The 21,548-nt window shown below is 41.5% G+C and overlaps 1 long non-coding RNA gene across 2 annotated transcripts; it reads right to left on the bottom strand.

Moving 5' to 3' along the window:
* Window positions 1–4,729: 4,729 nt before the first annotated feature.
* On the bottom strand, window positions 4,730–15,095 carry LOC140597985 (uncharacterized). 2 transcript variants are annotated; one of them, XR_012000107.1, is made up of 3 exons: window positions 14,960–15,095; window positions 14,026–14,428; window positions 4,730–13,827 (listed from the first exon to the last, which is right to left on the bottom strand). It is a non-coding gene; the product is annotated as an uncharacterized lncRNA (long non-coding RNA). The 2 variants fall into 2 exon arrangements; XR_012000106.1 differs by having other exon boundaries at window positions 12,798–14,428; window positions 14,960–15,083.
* Between the last annotated feature and the right edge of the window lie 6,453 nt (window positions 15,096–21,548).

The following is a 21,548-nucleotide window of genomic DNA, read 5'->3' as shown; positions in this document are numbered from 1 at the left end:
CTTTCAGAGGTTGAACTGACTTTCGTATACACACAATCATGATACACCCAACAGCTGTGTCCATTTGTATAATTTTGCTCCCAAGAAGATATGTTCTATCCTTCAAGTAAGGCTGAAAAATGATCAAAAAGGTGGTGGAAGAATCCAAGAAGTAAAACCAACATAATTCCTTGGGTTACATAAAATTGAGAAAAACATACTTCCTAGGACCTATCTTAGCATTCCATGAACTATCAGGGCCCATGGGATTAAGTTTTAGTTACTGAGGGTTTTCTTTTTTTAGCAGTTCTAACTATTTGTAAGGATTAATATTTTCTGACTTTTATTCTTTATTAAAGATCTTCCAAAGAGGAAAATTCACTTATTTTCAAAATAGAATAAATCTCATTCTACCTTACAGTTACATAGGGTTCTACTGAATCCTTTTATAGAAATAAGATATACAATGTGATACCAGTCATCTATTTTTTCCTTTAAGGATAAAGGAATAATGTTCCCTTGGGACATTTTTCTGTTTTATCTTCTGAAAAGCTACTTTATCATTACATCAATTATACCCTAGTATGCAAAAAGGAAAGATTAAAATAAGAAAGTGGAAGAATGCTGGCATCACTCAGAAAGATGATACAGTAGTAATATAAGTCATTACACTGCTCTTCAGTTTTCCCAATGTGTTGTTCAAAGGACTGCATCCATCATCTTTGTTTTTTTTTTTTTTTTAATTTATTTATGGGCAGCCCGGGTGGCTCAGTGGTTTGGCACCGCCTTCAGCCCAGGGGGTGATCCAGAAGACCTGGGATGGAGTCCCATATCGGGTACCCTGCATGGAGCCTGCTTCACAGCCTCTGCCTGTGTCTCTGCCTCTCTCTCTCTCTCCCTCTCTGTCTCTGTCTCTCATGAATAAATAAATAAAACCTTTTAAAAAATTATTTATTTTAAAGAGAGAGAGGGGATGCTGGGGGCAGAGGAAGAGGGAGAGAGAATACTCAGTAGACTCCTTGCTGAGAGAAGGGCCCAACACAGGGCTCAATCCCATGACCCTGAGATCAGGACCTGAATTGAAATCAAGAGTCAGACGCTTAACTGACTGAGCTACCTGGCTCTCCCATCCATCATCCTTTTTTTTTCCCCATCCATCATCCTTTAAGGCCTCAAAGAAGTTTGCAGACATCAATTTTGTGCCTTAAAAAAAATTAGCTTTTATTGAACACAGTTAAGAATTCAAAATTTTTCATTTTCTACCCATTATGGCAAAGATAAGCAAAGTGACAAAGAAAGGCATTTCATAAATATCAAAGAAATCAGAAGATGAGTACAAAGTGAAAGGAAGCAGAGCTCTAGAGCAGCCTGTCCAGTATGGGAGCCACTAGCTATGTTACTAGACTAAATTGAGATGTGCTGTGAATGTAACATGCACACCAGGTTTTGAAGACGTTGAGCAAAGAGAAATGTAAATGATCTATTAGTAATTTTATAGTGATCGTACATAAAAACTGACCATATTTGGGATATATTGAAATAAAATGCATTATTAATATTACCATTTTCTTTTAAAATTCACCACTAGGAGATTCTAAATTACATATGTGACTTGTATTACATTTCTATTGGATAGGGCTGTTCTAGATCACAAAATGGTAAGTAGTGTACTATCTTACTGATATTGCTTATGTTTAAAAAGACCACTGAAAGACAAGTTGCCAATGGACTGAGAAAATAGAAAAAGCCACCAGGAGGCCAATTCTGTAGTGCAAACTGGGGATGATGGTGGTTTGGATTAAAATGTTAATGGTGGAAAGTGCTGAGAAAGTGTAATACTCATAATATATTTTGAACATAGACCTAACTTGCTGGTGTTCTTGGTATGTGTGATATTCCGAATAGTCAAAGCCAAGATCACCAAAGGCAAGTCTTAGTCTGAATATTCATTTGAGCCTAAGATGATCCTCTTATAGGCATTGCAGGTTAAAAAAAAAAAAGATTTTCTTTTTATGGTTATAACGAATAATTTTTTTTAATGTTATTTATTTATTCATGAGAGACACAGAGAGAGAGAGGCAGAGACACAGGCAGAAGGAGAAGCAGACTCCACACATGGAGCCCGATGTGGAACTCGATCCTGGGACTCCAGGATCACACCCTGAGCCAAAGGTAGACGCTCAACCACTGAGCCACCCAGGCGTCCCACGAATAATGTTCTTATTCTTAGTATATTCTTAAGTATTTAGGGATAAATGTTATAACTTGTGCAACTTACTTAAATGGTACAGCAAAACTTTTTATACAGATACAGAACAAAGTAGCAAAATATTAAAAATCAGTGAATCTATGTGATGGTTTTAAGGATTGCAACATTACTCTATCAACTTGTGTGCTTTTTAATTCAGCTGGCAAAATACGGAAACAAAGCAAAACAAAACAGACTTTTAAGAATGGTATATCTCCATACTAATGTCCATACTAAGATACATTTTAAATTCTCTCTCCCTCTCCCTCTGTCCCCAGCCCTCACTCCTTCTCTCTCTAATAAAAAATAGATAGATAGATAGATAGATAGATAGATAGATAGATAGATAGATAAATAAGATGATGGATGGGGCAGCCCGGGTGGCTCAGCGGTTTAGCACTGCCTTCAGTCCAGGGCGTGATCCTGGAGACCCATGATCCTGGAAACCCGGGATCAAGTCCCACGTTGGGCTCCCTGCATGAAGCCTGCTTCTCCCTCTGCCTGTTTCTCCCTCTGCCTCTCTCTCTCTCTGTCTCTCATGAATAAATAAATAAAATCTTTAAAATAAAAAAGATGATGGATGCAATCCTTTGAGCAACACATCGAGAAAACTAAAAGACAATGTATTAATGACTTATTTTACTACTGTATCATCTTTCTGGGCAATGCCAGCATTCTTCCACTTTCTCATTTTAATCCTTTTTGGCATTCTAGGATATAACTGATGTAATGATAAAATAGCTTTTCAGAAGATAAAAGTATAAAAATGTCCCAAGGGAACATTATTTTTTTATTCTTGAAGGAAAAATAGATGACTGGTATCCCATTTTTTTAGTTCTATAAAAGGATTCAGTAGAACCATATGTAATGTATGGAGATATACCATTAAAAACAGTATGATTTATTTAAAAAAGCAAAACAAAAAAATCCTCAAAGTAACGTAAGATTAGATGCAAAGTGTATAGGGTTAAATAGTGTTTCCTCCTCCATCTGACTGTGAGGAAATAGGGTTTTGTATTAACTAATATGAGGTCATTTTGGGTTAGTGTGAACACTAAGTCTAAAATGACTGGTGCCCTTAGCTGAAAGAAGAGGACACAAAGAAAGAGACACAAAGGAGAACACACTGTGACCACGGAGGCAGGGATAGGTGTGATGTAGCTGTAAGTCAAAGAATGCCCAGACTATCAGCAAACACCAGAAGCTACAAAGAGACAAAAAAAGGATCCTCCGCTGGAACCTTCAGAGAGAGCATGCCCTTGACTTCTTGAGTTCAAACTTCTGGCTTTGAGAATTATTAGGCAGTAGATCTCCATTGCCTGAAGCCACCAAATTTGTGGTAATTTGTTACAGCAAAACTAGTTTACAAGTTTATGGTGATTTATTACGGCAAAAACTAATACACAAAGGTAAGTACATAATAAAGAAAAGAGCTTTGAAATAGGTGTTAAGCTTTTCTTCATGTAATTTCCGTTTCTGATTAAACATTAAAATCAACTCTAAGCAAATGCTGAATAATTGTAGGAATAAGTAGAGAGGTAATGTCAATTTCAATAAAAAATAGGTGGGAGGAGTACCTGGGTGGCTCAGCTGTTGGGCATCTGCCTTTGGCTTGGGTCATAGGATTGACCCCTGCAGGGAACCCGATTCTCCCTCTGCCCAAGTCTCTGCCTCTCTCTGTGTCTCCCATGAATAAATGAATAAAAATCTTAAAAAAAAAAAAGGTGGGAGCCCACCTAACTGTATAACACAGAATTGAAACTAAATAAAAATTTTAAATATAACATAAAATATAATAGTCTGAAAAAAATTATATATTTCAAACATGAACTTTTTTTAATTTAAATTTTACTTAGTCAACATACAGTGCAATATTGGTTTCTGAAGTAGAATTCAGTGATTCATCACTTACATACAGCACCCAGTGCTCATCACAAGTGTCCTTAATCCCCATCACCCATCTAGCCCATCCCCCACCCACCTCTTTTCATCAACCCTAAGTTTGTTCTCTACAGTTAAGAGTCTTTTATGGTTTGTTTCCCTCTCTCCTTTATCCCCCTTCCCATCAAGTGTGAACATTTTCTATCAGAACTTACATCAGCTTTTTAAAAAAGAAGCCAAATTTCTTTTTGTTTTTTAAATGAAAAAGAATTAGTGCTTGTTCCTAACTATAGGACTTTCAACCATAGAACTGTATCTGAAATGTTGCAAAAGACCTTCATTTTATCAAAAAGTACACACATATATCTCTTTCTTCCTGCCTTCTCTTCACTGCTAGGATGCTGCATTTTCTTCCAGGACATTCCTCCTTCCCAGCCATTTTTGGGCCATCTCTCCCCAGCAGACTCCAGCATCTACATCTCTTGCCCTCACTTTCATCTCTGTACCCTACTAGAGTTGCTCTTCACTAAGTTGTGAATGCCATTTAATTACATATTCTAGCTCACATATTAAGACCAGATTCCATTATGTGTTTTTCTAAGTAAAAAAGGACACAGAGGCTACCAAGAAGAGGCTCCCATTAGCCAAATATGAAACAATTTTAATATCAAAATGATAGTAGAAAATTACAACTGAATACAGTAGGAATACCTGGGCCATGCTGTACAAATAAGTGAAACATTGTTCAAACTGAGGAACAATCTGCAAAAGAGACATACTCATCAAAAATGCCAAGGTCATAAAAGGCAAAGAGAGACCAAAGAGTTCTTTCAAATTTCATTCTGCTAAATGAAATTCACCATTTTGTCTTGAATGCTGGGTTGAATTTTATATTTTTTCTATAAAGGATATCATTGAGACAATTGATAACAGTTGATTAAAGTCTGTAGATAGGGACACCTGGGTGGCTCAGCAGTTCACCATCTGTCTTTGGCTCAGGGAGTAATCCTGGAGTCCTGGGATCGAGTCCCCCATCGGGTGCTTTGTGTGGAGCCTATTTCTCCCTCTGCCTGTGTCTCTGCCTCTCTCTCTCTGTCTGTCATGAATAAATAAATAAAATCTTTTTTTAAAAAGTCTGTAAATTAAACAAAGGTTATTTTATCAAAGTTTTTTGTTTTTTGTTTTTTGTTTTTAAGAAAGATTTGACTGAGCAAGATAGCAAGAGAGAGCACATGGGTGGGGGGCAAGGAGAGGGAGAAGCAGGCTCACTGCTGGGCAGGGAGCCCAATGTGGGGCTTAATTCCAAGGCCCTGGGATCACCACCTGCATCAAAGGCAGACACTTAACTGACAGAGCCACTCAGGTGCCCATATATCAAAGTTTGATTTTGATAATCATGCCACAGTTATAAGGAGAATGAACTTGTTCTCAAGAAATACACACTGAGGAGTGCCTAGTGGCTCAGTTGGTTAGGAATCTGGCTCTTGTTTTTGGCTCAGGTCATGATTTCAGGGTCATTAGATAGAGCCTGTGTCTGGCTCTGCACTCAGTGGGGAGTCTGCTTGGGATTCTCTCTCTCCCTCTCCTTCTGCCCATACCCCTGTTGGTGTGCTCTCTCTCTCTCTCTCTGTCTAAAATAAATGAAATAAAAGAAAAGAAAGAAAAAAGAAATACACACTGAAACATTTACGGTAAAGTCATTTCAAGGAAAAGGGTCAAAATGAGAAATGACAAAAAGCAATATATAAAATACTATCATTCTGAGTAAAGGTTACATGTATGTTCTGTACTATTCTCACAAGTTTTCCGCTTAGGAATCATTTAAAAATAAAGAGTTATATAAAATCCATCAATTGGGCAGCCCAGGTGGCTCAGCGGTTTAGTGCCGCCTTTGGCCCAGGGTGGAATCCTGGAGACCTGGGATTGAGTTCCATTGGGCTCCCTGCGTGGAGCCTGCTTCTCCCTCTGCCTGTGTCTCTGCCTCTCTCTCTCTCTCTCTCTCTCTTTGTGACTATCATAAATAAATAAATTAAATTAAAAAAAAAGATTAAAAAAAAAGAACCTTGTACCTATTTGTTTAAATTAATACATTTCTGCTTAAAGGGGAATATACAAATGCAGAATGGCACAGTGATGATTTTTTTAAGATGTCTTTTTTTTAGATTTATTTATTTATTTATTCATGAGAGAGAAAGGCAGAGACACAGGCAGAGGGAGAAGGAGAAGCAGGCTCTATGCAAGGAGACCCGATGTGGGACTCAATCCCTGGACCCCAGGATCACGCCCTGAGCCAAACATAGACGCTGAACCACTGAGCCAGCCACTCAGGCATCCCTGGCACAGTGATTATTAAAGATAAGCCAGACTCTGTCTACATTCTAGTTCTAAGAACAAGCTCTGTAATTAGAAAAATTTCTTAATCATCCCAAACCTTAGTTTCCTCAAATATAAAATACTGATAGCAATTTGAAAAACATCTCACAATGTTGCTCTGAGAATCCATAAGGCAATACATGTAAAATAACGAACACCAATTAGAAAGGGAGACCTCATAACAAAGCAGTAATTGTTTGCACTGTTTCAAACAGGAGGTATCAAGCAGGTATCGAGATGGTGCTTAACGACAATATCTACGTAGTCTAAAAATCCCAATATTTCAAGGAAGAACAACTTACACAGGCCATGCTTTTAGAAATGTAAGAACTGATCAGTCTTCCTGGGGGTCCCACTACCAGAGAAGCTCAAACTCTAGAAAATCCAGAGTTGAGAGAAGAAAAGGTAGGTTTAGTGTTCCCAGTAACTGCAGCCAATAAATCTTCCTGTCCCCCCATTTCAGCTTCCAAATTATACTATAACCACCCTCACATAAAATTTTGGAGAACAGAGAGATTCTGGATAAATCCAAACCCCAGTGAACCAAGCTGCACACAGCTGGATACAGAACAGCGCTTCCTTCAGTGAAGCCAGAATTAGTTCAGCAGGAAGTTTCCTGGCTTGGCCTTCATTTTGGGGAGGCTGAGCTGGATCTAATAATGGCCTGTACAGTTCTACTTTGAACAGATTCTCCTGCCTACATTCCTATATTCTCTCTTTATCTTTTTTTTTTTAAGTTGGAACTTTTATTATTGAAGAATAGTTCATATTAGTTTCAGTTTCAGGTGTACAACACGGTGACTTGACATATATACACATTATGAAACAATCATCCCAATAAATCTATTTATCACCTGCCACCATACAAAGTTATTATAATATCATTGACTATAATCCCTATGCTGTACTTCGTATCTGTGACTTGCTTATTTTACTGGAGGTTAATCCCTCTCACTCATTTTGCCCACCCCATCCCCCTCCCCTCTGACCACTGCCAATTTATTCTCTGTATTTTTGAGTCTGTTTGTTTTGTTTGCTCGATTGTTTTGGTTTTCATATTCAACATATAACTGAAATCATATAGTATTTGTCTTCCTCTGACTTATTTTACCTGGCATAATATCCTATAGGTCAGTCCATGTTGTCACAAATGGCAAGATTTTATTCTTTTTCATGGATGAATTATATTCTACTGTATGGATACATGTGCTACATCTTCTTTATCCATTCATCTATTGATGGATGCTTCCAAATGTTAGCTATTGTAAATAATGCTACAATGAACATAGGGGTGCAGCTATCTTTTCAAATTTGTGCTTTTGTTTTCTTTGGGTAAATACCCAAAGTGGAATTGCTGAATTTTAAGGTCGTTCTATTTTTACCTTTTTGAGAAACCTCCATACCTTTCCACAACGGCTACACCAGTCTGCATTCCTACCAACTGTGCGTGAGGATTCCCTTTTTCTCTACATCCTCACCAATACTTGTTATCTCTTGTCTCTTTTTTTTTTTCTTGTCTCTTTGATAATAGCCATTCTAACAGTGTGAGGTAATATCTCACTGTGGTTTTGATTTGCATTTTCCTGATGATAAGTGATACTGAGCATCTTTTCATGTGTCATTAGCCATCTGTATGTCTTGTTTGGAAAAATGCTTATTCAGGTCTTCTGTCCATTTTAAAATCATTCCTTAAGAACGCAACTCTTCTTTTAAAAAATAGCAGGAGTCTCTGACGTTTAAATTTCCCTCTCTATAGAAATTAAAGAGAGGCACCATTCTGTAATAAGATGTAAAACTGAAATAACAAAGGTTGAATCTGGGCAGCCAGGGTGGCTCAGCAGTTTAGTGCCGCCTTCAGCCCAGGATGTGACCCTGGAGTCCCAGGATCAAGTCCCACATCGGGCTCCCTGCATGGAGCCTGCTTCTCCCTCTGCCTGTGTGTCTCTGCCTGTCTCTCTCTCTCTCTCTCTCTCTGTATCCCTCATGAATAAATAAATAAAATCTTATTTTTAAAAAGGTTGAATCCTGTTCTTTCTGTGCAATTTGGAGATCAGTGCACATGTTTATAACTGTTATCATCTTATTGTCTTTTCTTATATAAATTTGTCACTGGAAGAGTAATTTGTACAAGAGATCCTTAGAAGTCCTTTTATCTGCACCCATCATTTTTTATGACATTGCTATAATCCCCAAAGGTGTAAACTGACAAGGTTTTTCAAACAAGAGGATCATTGGTGCTCCCCTCTTCTTCCTGCTGCATGCAGAGAATAATGAGTCCTATAGATTCCCTTTTTAAATCTAGGAGTTGAGGAATCTTTGCTACTTTAATCAATTAGTGTGATTCTATTCTGCAGATACAATAAAATCCTGTATATCTGCTAACAAAAATGGGGAGAGGGGAGTGCACACCAAAATATTAATATTATGTCTGTGTTTAGGACACATGCATTGGTTTCCTCTACTCGCATACTCATAGTGCTTCTGACACCAAATATGCATTAAAAAAAACACACACACAAACAATTCTCTGACACCAGCTGGATGCCCTATAATTCAATTCAGCTCTAAGCTTTGACACTATCTACCTGGAGCTGGCATCAAATCCCATAAGTTAAGGGCTCCGTAGAAGACTGCCCCATTTCAGATACCAATCACAAGTCCCAGGTTGTCACCTGTACTTCCAACCAAATGGCTATAAATTGAGGTTCCCACAACCCCCTCCTCAGGTTCAAAAATTTGCTAGAACAGCTCATACAACTCAGGGAAACACTTAAGTTTATCAGCTTATTATACGTTAAGGGATATGATAAAGTATACAGCTGAACAGCCAGATGAAGAGATACATAGGGCAAGGTCTAGAAGAGTTCTAAGCACAGGAGCTTCTGAGGAGTTATGGAAGTTCTCTAGAACCTGTACTTTAGAGATTCTTATGAAGGTTTCACCATGTAGGCAAGATTGCTTATCAGCTCATTTTCCAGTCCCTCTCTCCTGCCCCTGCCCCAAGAATGAGAGCTAGAGCTGAAGGTTCAAGCTTCTAATCATGGTTTGGTCTTCCTAGTCACCAAGCGCCATCCAAGAACCTGAGTCACCTCTTTAGAACAAAAGATGCTCCTATCATCCAGGAAATTCTAAGAGACTTAGGAGCTCTGTGTCAGATACTCCTATTACTCAGGAAAATCACAAGGATTTTAGGAGCTCTGTGTCAGGAACCCAGGTTAAAGACCAAATATTAGTAGGAACCAGGGGCAGATATATATATATATATTATCACACAGTCTAATAGAGTTATGGGTAACCTTTTTCTTTTTTTAATTTTAACTTTTTCCATCAATTCTTTAGATTATTGATTTTTTGGAGGAGAGGACAAGTCTGAACTAATTCTACCTTCAAAATTCATTTTTATTTATTTTTTAAAAAAAGATTTATTTATTCATGAGAGACACACACAGAGAGAGAGAGAGAGAGAGAGGCAGAGACACAGGCAGAGGGAGAAGCAGGCTCCATGCAGGGAGCCCGACATGGGACTCGATCCCAGGACTCCAGGATCACGCCCTGGGCCAAAGGCAGGCACCAAACCGCTGAGCCACCCAAGGATCAGACCTTTAGAACTTAATATGAAGATTTTCACCATAATTTTACAATATTAAAACAGTTATTGGTAACAGATACATTTTGGCCATTAATAAAACCAAGACCAAAAAGCATCATTGGGGGGGATCCCTGGGTGGCTCAGCGGTTTGGCGCCTGCCTTTGGCCCAGGGCGCGATCCTGGAGTCCCAGGATCGAGTCCAACGTTGGGCTCCTGGCATGGAGCCTGCTTCTCCCTCCTCCTGTGTCTCTGCCTCTTTCTCTCTCTATCATAAATAAAAATAAATAAATAAATCTTTAAAAAAAAAAAAAGCATCATTAGGGAAAAGCAGTACTTGGACATCTTTAATTGTAGCTTACCAATATAATTAGATCTAGTCAAACCAAGACTCTTTTCTGAAAAACATAATTCAGGTTAAGTGGCCACCGCAGACTGAATGAGAATATGAATGCAAAGTTGAGAGAACAGCCTTGGGTACACAAGGAATACTCCATAAATGTGGCCAAATACCTCTTCTCCTTCACTAACTAATTAAAATACATACCCGTCCTTGCAAAATATCTTACAAAACCATACAATAGCAAGTGAGATTCATATATAATTTTTTAAAAGATTTTATCTGTTTATTCATGAGAGACAGAGAGAGAGAGAGGGAGAAGCAGGCTCCATACAGGGAGCCTGATGCGGGACTCGATTCCGGGTCTCCAAGATCAGGCTCTGGACTGAAGGCAGCACTAAACCACTGAGCCACCAGGGCTGCCCAATATTCATATATAATTTAAGATTTTCCTGAATACCACCATCCATAACTGTGTACGTAGTTTAAAACTACTTCATACATTTTTTTTTCTTGTGACTGATCTTTTATAAACATATTTTGGTTAGTTGCATAATATTCCATCACATGAATGTAGACTGAGGTACTTAACCTTTATACAATATTGAATTCTAATTTTGTGCAAGATCATTCCCAACTATTAAAGTCTTGCTTGCACACCAACGGTTTTAAATATTTTTATTATATATACCACCTTTGTTAATTGAATAAGTCACAATGTTTCTCTATAGAAAAATACACATAAAAACTATTACTCTGTATGCAATTATAAGTGGTTTGTGGTCACTTGGAAGTCTTCAGTTTAATAATTTGTTTAAAAAAAAAAGAATTTGTTTTTAACAACTTAAGCTTATTTCTATTGCTACTGAACTCTGAAAGGAATGACCCAGCATCACCAAATGAACAGTTAATACTTCCTGAGCACTCATTATGTTCAGACCTTGTTTTAAGAGACTTTACATACACTAATACTTCTTATCCTTATTTTATCCCGATGAAGCAAAAACTATTGCTACCCCCATTTAAAAAATTAGAAAAAGGAGTGTGCAGAGTAAGGAAATAATCAACAAAACCAAAAGGCAATCTACAGAATAGGAGAAGATATTTGCAAATGACACATCAGATAGGGGCTTGTATCCAAAAATCTATAAAGAACTACTCAAACTTCACACCAAAAGAACAAATAATCCAGTCAAGTAGTAGGCAGAAGACGTGAACAGGCATTTCTCCAAAGAAGACCTACACAAGGCCAACAGACTCATGAAAAAACTGTTCAACATCACTTGACATCTGGGAAATACAAATCAAAACCACAATGAGATACCACCTCACACCAGTCAGAACTGCTAAAATCAACAAGTCAGAAAACAACAGATGCTGGTGAGGATGCAGAGAAAGGAACCCTGGTTCCGCACATGGGAATGCAAGCTGGTGCAGCCACTCTGGAAAACAGTATAGAGGCTCTTCAAAGAGTTGAAAATAGAGCTACCCCTACGACCAAGCAATTGTACTACTAGGTATTTACTCCCAAAGACACAAATGTAGTGATCCAAAGGGGCACCTGCAACCCCATGCTTATAGCAGATATGTCCACAATAACCAAACTATGGAAAGAGCCCAGAAGCCCATTGCCAGATGAATGGTTAAAGAAGATATATATACACAATGGACTACTACTCAGCCAAAAAATATGAAATCTTGCCATTTGCAACAATGTGGATGGACTAGAGGGTATTATACTATGTGAAACAAATCAATCAGAGAAAAACAATTATCATATGATCTCACTCATATGTGGAATTTAAGAAACAGGATCATGGGGGAAAATGAAAAAATAAAATAATACAAAATCAGAGAGGGAGACAAACTATAAGAGACTCTTAATCACAGGAAACAAAAGGAGTGTCACTGGTGGGGAGGCGGATGGGGGGGACAAGGTAATTGGCTGATGAACATTAAAGGAAGGCATGGGATGTAATGAGCCCTGGGTATCATGTAAGACTAATGAATCACTGACCTCTGCCTCTGAAACCAAAAGTACACTATATGTTAATTTAATCTAACTAAAATTTAAAATAAAATTAAAAAGGGAATGTGCAGAGTATGTAGATTGTAAACATTTAGTAGTGGCAAAGCCTGGATTCAAAGCCACATATTTAAGACTCAGAACTCCTATTCTTCAACAGCAGTGTGGTAATACTGCCCCTCACTGTTCAACGACATGTGTAAACAGACTCTGCTGTCAAATCTGAAACAAGGCCTAACAAATAACATGAAATTTAAAAACTAAAATAGGAAAAACTGAGTACAGGACACATGTTGGACCCTGGCTCACGGGTGCCAACGTGTCCCGGTGGACGCCCCAGAGACTCAGACCCCAGACAGGCAGATGCAACAAGCAAGAGGGTTTATTGGACGTTTGCGCAAACGGGCTCTCCGCCTCAGAGGTGGCAGAGCCCCGACTAGCAATTACAGGCATCTTTTAAAGGCAAAAAACCGCGGGAGTAGCATAGCATTCGGGTTATGACATGATTGATTTCTTTGAAGGTCAACACGACCATGTTCAGGGACTTTTCCAGTCAGGGCGAGGGGGGGAGACAGTTTTCTTATCTCGGAAAAACAGAATGTTTTTGTTGCTTGAATTCATGGGAGGCGCCTGGATGGGCTGCCTCGGGGTTAGGCCTGGTCCCACTCACGGGGGCGGGGGTGTGGGGTTTCTTCACACAGACCTATCGACATGTTCAAACCTACAATCGCGTTCCCACTTCTAAAACTTCCCAGAGAAGACGACTGTTATATGCCACCGAAATTATTAAACCAATGCCTATCCTGCTAAACCTGACAATGAAGCCTCAGGAGAGGGTGAATTATCTAGTATTGCAGCATCCAGTATGCCAACCAAATATTAACGCTCATCTTTTTACTCCATCAAAGGCTAAAATACAGCCCAGAGAACATCAGGAGTTGTGTTCCCACAACACATCATCGAAATTCTTAGAAAATGGATCACACACAAAAAGAAAGAAAGAAAGAAAGAAAGAAAGAAAGAAAGAAAGAAAAGAAAAGGGATTACAGAATAAGATTTAAATTATTTGTTTTGTTTTGTTTTGTTTTTGATTTAAATGATTTGTAATCAGCAGCGAGAAATAACAATGAAAACGGTAATGAGAATATTGGGTAAAAAAAGGGGGGGGGTGATGAGAGGGACTCCATCTGTAAGGACCCCATCATTCCCTGGAAAGAAGATGCAGAGTAGGTCACAGTTACGTGGAGAACTTTGTGCGAAGGAAAACACACGTCCTGGGATCCCCGGGTGGCGCAGCGGTTTGGCACCTGCCTTTGGCCAGGGTGCGATCCTGGAGACGCAGGATCGAATCCCATGTCGGGCTCCCGGTGCATGGAGCCTGCTTCTCCCTCTGCCTGTGTCTCTGCCTCTCTCTCTCTCTCTCTGTGACTATCATAAATAAATAAAAATTAAAAAAAAAAAAAAAAAGGAATCGGGATCCCTGGGTGGCGCAGCGGTTTGGCGCTTGCCTTTGGCCCAGGGTGCGATCCTGGAGACGCGGGATCAAATCCCATGTCGGGCTCCCGGTGCAGGGAGCCTGCTTCTCCCTCTGCCTGTGTCTCTGCCTCCCTCTCTCTCTGACTGTGTGCCTATCATAAATAAATAAAATAAAATAAAAAGAAAGCACACGTCCTCCTGAACGAAAAGGAAACACCAAGGCCCGCCTAAATCTTAACTTTTAGATATGCAACTTTTAGCTGTTTCTCGTCTTCTGGGTTTTTCTTTTGGAGACCACAATTGGAGAGGAGACCTGTGCGGCGACAGCTGTCCTGTGTTTTGGGTTCGGAGTGACTCAGAAAACCACGCTGCAGGGCTCAGCGCCGCCTTCGGCCCGGGGCGTGATCCTGGGGTCCCGGGATCGAGTCCCACGTCGGGCTCCCTGCGTGGAGCCTGCTTCTCCCACTGCCTGTGTCTCTGCCTCTCTGGGTGTGTCTCTCATGAATAAATAAATAAAATCTTAAAAAAAAAATAAAACACCCTGCAGGCCAGATCCACCGCGACCGCAGCCCCCACGCGGGGGGAAGGGAGAGCACGGCGGGTGTCTGCGGTCCGCGCTCTGGGGCGGCCGCGCTTCCCAAAGTGGTGAAGAGCGCCCCACCCCCACCCCGAGGTTCCCCACCAGGGTGCGCTCTGGGGGGGAAGGTCACGCCGGGCATGTCCCAGCCAGTCCTCTCGCGAGCTTCTCTGGGAGGAACTCAAGGCTCTAACAGGCCCGTCCCCAGGTCAGTTCCCGGCCTTCCCGCTCGGAAGCTCCCGTTCAAAGGCTCCACTTCCGACCCCCTCCCCCCGGGGGCCGTCGGTCTCGGGCAGGCCGGTTGGCTGCGCGGGGAAAGGCGCAGGAACGCGCAGGAACTCGCAGAGGCAGTGGGCCACCCGCGTCGCCCCGCAGCCCCCTCGCCCGGGCCGCACCACCACCGCCCCGCATCCCCGCTGCTGCCGCGCACGCGCGCGCCCCCGCCCACGCCCCCGCCCACGCCCCGCACTCACTGCCTCCCTCCGCCGGAGTCCGCGCCGCCCCGTGGGCGGGCCTGAGGCCGCAGAGCCCTCCCCTGGAGGCTGACGGGGGACTGTGTCCTCCGGCTTCCCCGTCCGCAGCCGCGCCCACAATCACCAAAAACAGTAGGCGGGGAAAGGCACAGGTCCCCGTTGCCCCGGTGGCCTTTGGGAAATGTAGTCCAAGGCTGAGTCAGCCTCGTCGCAGTTGCATGTGGGAAATGTAGTCTGGGGCTGTAAAGCCGTGGAACCTACGCGGCCCACGGACCGCCCCTTCCGCGCCCGGAGACTTCTGGGAGTTCCCATCGGGCCTGGGATTACGCAGGCGCAGACGTGGCTGAAGGGACGCCCCGACCCGCTTCCGCCAGCTTTAGGGCTGGGCGAGTGTGATGGGGCGCGAGGCGAGTGAGTACCTGACCCTACCGGGCGAGGCGGGCTTGGCGGCCCGTGAAGCCCCAGAGCAGGGAGCCAACCCGGGGGGCACTGACCGAACCAGCCGTCCCCAGGCCATAGTAGTGTCATTTCTCGGTTGTGTTACTACTTTCACATAAAAATAGGGGAAAATGGGTGTTTGGAAGTATTTCTTTCTGTAGGGTTTCGTTTCCTATTACAGAAATGTCATTAGGTAGAGCTAAGAGTGGCAACTAATAATAGGAAGACAAACACGTTTGAGGAAAATGTTTCCATCCTCTGACACGGCAGCTTCTTACGAGATGTTTAAATTGTGTACGTTCAAAAAAAAAATAACAAATAAATTGTGTACGTTCTATTATTGTGTGTTAAGATACGTGAATGCAAGAACCTTAAAAAGGAGAATGTAAGTACTGAAGGACTAATTAAACATACATATTTTTTTTAGTTTAAATTTTTTTACAAAAAGAGAAATAAAGAAAACTGATGGTTATACTGACTTAAAATTATTCTGTTTCCTTTTTTAAAAAAGTGACATGAAGGACACCTGGGTGGCTCAGGGGTTGAGCGTCTGCCTTTGGCTCAGGGCGTGATCCTGGAGACCCGGGATCAAGTCCCACATCGGGCTCCCTGCATGGAGCCTGCTTCTCCCTCTGCCTATGTCTCTGCCTCTCTCTCTCTCTCTCTCTCTGTATCTCTCATGAATAAATAAATAAATATATCTTTAAAAAAAATAAAAATAAATTAAAAAGTGACATGAAACACAAGTAAAAATATAAACATATATATATTTAAAAGAAATGTTTCTTTCTGTGTCATACATCAGGATATTTCTACTCTTTCTTCTTCCTCTTCCAATAATTCTTGTCTGAACGATCTGTAGGCTTTGTGACATTCCTATCTTATCTTTTTTTTCTTTTCTTTTCTTTTTTAATGTAGTTGTAAACCTGAATACAGTCAAAATGCACTTCGACTTGCAGATCTGGTCATTTTTTTAAGATTTATTTATTTAGGGGCAGCTGGGTGGGTCAATGGTTGAGCATCTGCCTTCTGCCTGGGGTGTGATCCTGGAGTCCTGAGATCGAGTCCCGTGTCCAGCTTCTTGCATGGAGCCTGCTTCTCCCGTACCTGTCTCTCTCTCTCTCTCTCTGTGTGTATCTCTCATGAATAAATAAATAAAATCTTTTTTTAAAAAAAATCACATCTGCTCTTTTCTCTCTTAAAAAAACTATTTATTTTGTTTAAGTATTTTATTTATTTATTTATTCATGATAGAGAGCCAGAGACACAGGCAGAGGGAGAAGCAGGCTCCATGCGGGGAGGCAGATGTGGGACTCGATCCTGGGTCTCCAGCATCACGCCCTAGGCCAAAGGCAGGCACTAAACCGCTGAGCCACCCAGGGATCCCCGATTTATTTATTTTTTTGAGAGAGAGAACGAGCGGGGAAGGGGTAGAGGGAGAGGAAGAGAATCTCAAGCCGACTCCCCTTTAAGCCCATTGCTGAACTAGATCTCACTACCCTGAGATCATGACCTGAGCTGAAATCAAGAATTGGATGCTTAACTGACTGAGCCCCCCAGGTACCCTTACGTCTGCCATTTTTAAACACTTTGAAACACATTGAATGTCATCATAAGTTATACCTTTTTCTCAGGGAAAATGGCATTAAATCACAGAGGCAATATCAACTTGTGAGACTGATTGGTTTCCACACAAGCAACATCATGCATTCTTCATCCACTTAGTGAACACTGGCTGGGGTAAGCCCAGTCTGTTCTAATCTTGGGGATAGAGTGGTAAAGGGTAGCTCATGTTCCAGGGCTAAAGGCAGATCCACAAAAAGGAACTAAATGAGGAAGATGATATTAGTTCTGAAGACAACCAAATAGAAGTAAAGAGATTAAGGAGATGTGGGGTGACTTACATGGGATAATTGGGCAAGATGTCTTTAGGATGGGATGCTAGCACAAGGCAGGGCCGAAGTGAGGGAGCCAAATGGAAATAAATGAATAGAAAGGAAAGGTCCTGACAATGATCATGGCTATAATGAATGTCAACAGGACTACATGTTAGAGAATAAGAGTGTCCACAGGACACGCTAGAGAAGAACCCAGGTCCTATTGCATGTTTACACCCTAAGGGACACAACACTCCTACACACTATCATTACTGAGTATTCTGAAAGCCTCCCTTTTCAAACGTAAATAAATGTCTTATAATAAATGTAGATTCTCTGTCAATAGAAAACCATCTACACTTGCCATGAACAAATGGCAACTACAAAGATAAATCCAGTGAACTTCCCGACTTCCAGACTGCCCAGGGGCCCTCGTGCCCTAGCAGAGAAGCAACAATGCTAAAGTTGCTGCTCTCCCCACCTATGTTCTTGAGGGTTTTCCCTATTCTCCCAGTCCAAGAAGGCTCCACGATTGTCCCAAAGATGAGCCCTCAGAAAAGCTGTCTCCTTGAAAAAGCATGCAGGGCCTTGCTCCCTGGGATTCGGATGCCCTGGACACAAGGGACACACATCACACACGCGTTTTCATCAGGTCCCTACAACCCAGAAGGACTTGTCATGATTTCCTTGCTAGACCAAAGGAAATGGCATCTAAAGGCAATGAGGGGATTTACTTAAGGTTAGAATCAGAAATAGAAACCCTTCCATAAACCCCCTAGATTCAGGCCCCTGGGCAGAAGTGATGGGATCCTTCCAGGATCTCCAAACCCACTAAGTGTTTTCGATTGCCCTGTTTCTTATCTTCTGCTTTATTTGGACCAAACTCTAGTCAGGCTTCTCCTTTCCCCTTTGTTTTGAGATAGGGAAGCTGAAGGAACTCTGTTTTAGAAAGGATCGACCTCTGCTATTTTTTCTATTAGGCCCCATTTACTCGTGTTCCATATTTTGCCTCTGAATAAGCCAAAGAAGCTATGTTCCCACTTCAAGGAGGAAGAAAGCCATTCTCTGAGTTTTGTCCTAGGCGCCAAACACCTAATAACATCTAAGAAGAACCAGATCCCATACATGTTCCGGGACACTAGCTTCAAACAAACCTCAGTTGACACTGGTATCAACACCCCAACCTTCCGTAACTTACGCACTAATGCCTACTGTTCACTGGACACTTGCCTTTGACCCAACCCTACCTGGATTCCCAAAAGAACACACAGACCTCCAATATAAATCCCTAACCCTAAGCAACCAGGCTCATTCTCCTTTCCTTTCTGAGTCTCCCAGACACTGTCTGCTGTTGTCTCACAAACTAATAAACTCTGCCTTCACTTTGGGTCCTGTTTGATTTCTAACCCATGTGAAGCCAAGGACTCTCTTGGCTGATCCTATGGGTCATGTCCATCTGGGTCCCCAAGCTTTGAGCAAGCACTAAAGGGCAGCACATGACCCCCTCCTCTCCATCCGCTTATCTGGAGAATTGGCTGAGGAGAGCAAGACAACTTTCCTATCAAACTGGCAGTGATCATGCTTCTTCTTGCTGGTCCAATTTCCCCTTAAAAGTTTCTGCTTTTACATGAGAAAATGCTCTGCATCACTTGCCATCAGGGAAATACAAATCAAAACCACAATGAGAGCCCACCTCACCCCAGTGAGAATGGGGAACATTAACAAGGCAGGAAACCACAAATGTTGAGGGGTTGTGGAGAAAGGGGAAGCCTCTTGCACTGTTGGTGGGAATGTGAACTGGTGCAGCCACTCTGGAAAACTGTGGGGAGGTTCCTCAAAGAGTTAAAAATAGATCTGCCCTACGACCCAGCAATTGCACTGTTGGGGATTTACCCCAAAGATTCAGATGCAATGAAACACCGGGACACCTGCACCCCAATGTTTCTAGCAGCAATGTCCACAATAGCCAAACTGTGGAAGGAGCCTCGGTGTCCATCGAAAGATGAATGGATAAAGAAGCTGTGGTCTATGTATACAATGGAATATTCCTCAGCCATTAGAAACGACAAATACCCACCATTTGCTTCGAGGTGGATGGAACTGGAGGGTATTATGCTGAGTGAAGTAAGTCAATCAGAGAAGGACAGTGTATGTTCTCATTCATTTGGGGAATATAAATAATAGTGAAAGGAAATATAAAGGAAGGGAGAAGAAATGTGTGGGAAATATCAGGAAGGGAGACAGAACATAAAGACTCCTAACTCTGGGAAACGAACTAGGGGTGGTGGACGGGGAGGAGGGCGGGAGGTGGGGGTGAATGGGTGACGGGCACTGAGGGGGGCACTTGACGGGATGAGCACTGGGTGTTATTCTGCATGTTGGTAAATTGAACACCATTAAAAAATAAATTTATTATTTAAAATAAATAATGAATAAATAAATAAATAAATAAATAAATAAATAATAAAACCCCTTGACATAAGTGACTCCATTTTATTTCACCGTTCATAGATATAGTTGGATTAATATTTCTTATTTTTTTGTTTGTTGCTTTCTTCTATGTTCCTATTTTTTGTCTTCTGCTTTTTCTGTCACAGTTGAGTGTTTTATTCCATTTTCTTTCCTTTTTTTAAACATATCAGGCATATTTCACTTTTTCCCTCTTAGTGGTTGCCCTAGAGTTTACAATATACATTTACAACTGACACAAGTCTATCTTTAAGTAATACTATACCACCTCACAGGTGAGTACCTTAAAATAATAAAATAATCCAAATACTCCCTCCTTGTATCATTGCTGTCACTCATTTCACCTTTATCTAAGCATATATAACCATAGACAGATAACCACACATAATATTATTTTATTTCATTTTAATTTTTTAGAAGATTTTATTTATTTATTCATGAGAGACACAGAGAGAGAGGCAGAGACACGGGCAGGGGGAGGAGCAGGCTCCCTGCAGGACGATGCAGGACTCCATCCCAGGACCCCAGGATCATGACCCACCCAGGTGTCCCTAGAAGGGCCAGTTCTGATCTGGAGGCCAGCAGTGTCAATAACTGGGCTTCCAAAGTCACTTATGTGGCACGAGTCTCATAAACAATACTCTTTAGCCTGCCTGTGTACGTGCAGGTCAGGGTGATCAGTTATGCGGGACAAATCACAGAAACCTCCAGCCATACAATATAGTTTTCCAACCTTGGCACTGGTTCCCACAGTGGTTTTTCCACTCATGAGTCTCTGGTAAACCATGATGCCCTATATTCACCTGTTTTTCCAATCCTAGGGGCAGTGTCCTTAACTCTCACAGATCTAAGAAGAGTAGTTGACTTTTCAGTCTGTTCAGCTTCTCTCCTGTGACTTCCCAGCTCCTTCAATGTGGAATTGAAAGTCCCCTCTTCTTCTCTGGATGGAGTTTCTGAGGAATTGGTATTCTTAGTTTTATGTCTTTCTTACCTGCTCCCATATCCCTACCAACAACCCCTCCAGTTTTAACCTTGATATATTCGTCTGTCCTCTCCTACTATATTGTAAATTCCTTTCGGGCAAGAGAGGGCTCTCAACTCTGTTATTAGGCTCTAGCAGCATGATGTCTAGTGTAGAATCATCAACTGGATAAATATTTAATAAAATGGTATGTAAAAGATGAGGGAACTGCTTATATTTTCTTTTTTTCCCAGCTTCAGATAGTTCTTATAGTATATGAATTGTCTTAGAAAGCAGAATATTTTCAAGAGTTAAGTAGTGGAGATACAGCAGGACTCTACAGCCTGCCAGAACTGGGTGAAATTATAACTGTTGTGACTTGCTATTTTAGAGGTTTAGAGCAATGCCAGATCAATTATTTTTCCAAACAGGCTATATCTAATAGTTCTCTTGAAGAAGGAATCTTTTCCGAATTCTTATGGAGCATGAAAACACTGCTATATGAAGCACTCTAAACCTAAAATTTCCAATAATTACAAAGCAGTGGTGAGCTTTTCTCCCCTTTGTTCTTTAAGGCAAGAGAGCCTAGATGCCACATCCATCCTCTCTAGTTGAATTATGTGTCGGGATGGTTGCCCAAGTTCAAATAAAGAGAAAGACACAAACAATGGGTGCCTGGGTGGCTCAATTGGTTAAGCACCTGCCTTTGGTCATGATCCTAGGATCCTGAGATCAAGCCCCAGATTGGGAATCTCTGCTCAGCAGGGAGCCTGCTTCTCCCTCTCCCTCTGCCATTCCCCCCCCCTCCCACGCCCTTGGGCTATCTCTTTCTCTTTCTGTTAAA

The sequence above is a fragment of the Vulpes vulpes genome, chromosome 1, assembly GCF_048418805.1.
Source record: "Vulpes vulpes isolate BD-2025 chromosome 1, VulVul3, whole genome shotgun sequence".
Lineage (NCBI taxonomy): Eukaryota > Metazoa > Chordata > Mammalia > Carnivora > Canidae > Vulpes > Vulpes vulpes.
The sequence above is the reverse complement of the archived record's forward strand: the minus strand, read 5'-3'. Positions and strand labels throughout refer to the sequence as shown.